Below are 2500 nucleotides of genomic sequence, written 5' to 3'. Positions count from 1 at the left end.
AGAGAGAGAGAGAGAGAGAGAGAGAGAGAGAGAGAGAGAGAGAGAGAGAGAGAGAGAGAGAGAGAGAGAGAGAGAGAGAGACAGGTTATTGTGATAGGAAGGTATGCAAATTGTTAATGAGATGAGAAAAGGTATACCCAATTAATTTTTTTGAGGGACACACGAGTAATTGCAGGTTAGGTTAGATTAAGTTAGGTTAGGTTAGGTCAGGTTAAGTAAGTTAGGCTAGGTTAGGTTAGGATAGGTTAGGTTGGGTTAGGTTAGGTTAAATAAGGTTAGGTTAGGATCAGTTAGGTTGAGTTAGGTTAGTTTAGGTTAGGTTAGGTTAGGATAGGTTAAGTTAGGTTAGGTTAGGTCAGGTTAGGATAGGTTAGGTTAGGTTAGGTTAGGTCAGGTTAGGTTAGGTTAGGTTAGGTTAAGTTAGGTTAGGTTAGGTTAAGTTAGGTTAGGTTAGGTCAGGTTAGGATAGGTTAGGTTAGGTTAGGTTAAGTTAGGTTAGGTTAAGTAAGGTAGGTTAGGTTAGGTTAGGATAGGTTAGGTTGGGTTAGGTTAGGGTAGGTTAAGTAAGGTTAGGTTAGGTTAGTTAGGTTAGGTATTGATAAAAAAACGGAGTAAGAGACAAAAAAAGAGAAGAAAAAGAAAAAAAAACAGGTGCTATTCAAGAGAGACGAGGAATAATTAAAAGATTGCATACGTAGAAAGAAATGAAAAGAAAACGAAAAAGACAGACGGTATTCAGTAGAGACAAAGAAAACTAGATTGCATGGAAAGATAAAGAAAAAAACAACAACATGAAGCTATTCAAGACAGACGAAAAATAAATAAATAAAAGATTGCATAGAAAGAAAAAGGAAAATGAAAACAGTTTATTTGAAACAGTTTATTTGAGAGAGACGAAAGAAAACGAGATTGCAAAGAAACAAAAGGAAAACAAGAACAAAAAAAACTAGCCATTCAAGAGAGAGAGAGAGAGAGAGAGAGAGAGAGAGAGAGAGAGAGAGAGAGAGAGAGAGAGAGAGAGAGAGCTATAACACAATAAGTCTAATACACGAAGAGGAAGAGACGGCGGCCCATCAGACAAACAGACACAGAGAGACACAAAGACGCCAATCAGGAAGCGACAAAGGCTTTGAAAACTTGATGCAAAAAAAAAAAAAAAAAAGAGAAGAAAAAAAAAGAGCAAAATCAGTATAAGTGATAGTCTTTTTATCCCACACTAATAGACAGCCTTCCCTCCCATTACCCCCATCACCCCCATCACCCCCATTACCCCTACACCCCTTTGTACCCATACTCCTTACCCATGCTTCAGTACGTGGGTGGGGGAGTGGGTGATGGGGAGAAGCCTTCGTCATTACTATCTGAATCTTGCACTTCCCTCCCATTACCCACATTACTCAGCTCACCCATGCTTCAGTACGTGGGTAGGGAGATGGGGGGGTGGGGAAAAGCCTTAATCTTTTCTATCCTGCGTCTTTTAGTTTGGGTTAATGTTCCTTGTCACACAGTATGAGCCAGCAACAAGTCAGCTGCGGTATGGTCTTCCTTTGTGTTCCTTTGCCTTCCCGTGTATCTTCCTGATCTAAATAGACTTCACAGTACAGGGGGATTGAATCAGGTAGACAGAATATGAGGCTGTGTTATTATGGCGGTAAGTGGCTGTGTTGATTGCGGAATGTGAATGTAAAGATTGTACCGGTGTATTTATCTCTTCGCAGGCTGCAGTTTATGATTGTCAGTGTTGTATCAGTTTATTTATTCATTCGCAGACTGCAGTTTATGGTGGCAATAATTATGTCAGTTTGTTTTCCTTACGGACCACAGTTCATATATTCGTTGGACTTCCCATAACAAACTATACATCTATACTCAAGCTGGTAATGGTCGACTGAATATACTTGGAATATAAGGTGCTGTCAATAACAATAACTATGACTCCAGCAGAGCATTACTGGAGGCACTGACATCACCATTACCAACAATACATTTCAAATATAAACTCTTGTCCATGAAAATATATAATACTATAGGACTTAATGGCTACGCTGATCACCATTCAGCTACACACGAGGACGGACGCGTGTTGAGATGACCAGAGCATAACAACAACTAGAGGCATTGACATCACCATTACCAGCACGTTCACCACGCAAGCTGACCACTGGGGCGTGAATGGGCGCGTGTTGAGGCCTTGATTTGATTCTTTGATTTGCTCTTAACATCAGAATATGAGTATTACCAGAGTGATGAAATGTCTGGCCGGGCATATTGACAAGACAGAGAGTGAGATGGAGGGATGGAATTGTGTTAGAATTGCAAAGGATGGGAGTCACAGGGAAAGATGGATGCAAGGGACAGGCAACTTGAGGAGGCTCGTGATGATATGGTCCCTGGGATCAAAGGCAAGACAAGTAGATGTGGGAAAAGACAGGTGTGATGAAGGCAGGTACGAGACAAACAGGTGTAAGGAAGACAAGCAGATACGTGACAAACAGGTGTA

The 2500-nt window shown here is 40.9% G+C and overlaps 1 protein-coding gene across 1 annotated transcript in view; it reads right to left on the bottom strand.

The window, feature by feature from the left end:
• Window positions 1-2500, bottom strand: part of LOC135089852 (protein slit-like) — a 43756-nt gene that overhangs the window by 28221 nt on the left and 13035 nt on the right.

The sequence above is a fragment of the Scylla paramamosain genome, chromosome 33, assembly GCF_035594125.1.
Source record: "Scylla paramamosain isolate STU-SP2022 chromosome 33, ASM3559412v1, whole genome shotgun sequence".
Classification (NCBI taxonomy): Eukaryota; Metazoa; Arthropoda; class Malacostraca; order Decapoda; family Portunidae; genus Scylla; species Scylla paramamosain.
The sequence above is the reverse complement of the archived record's forward strand: the minus strand, read 5'-3'. Positions and strand labels throughout refer to the sequence as shown.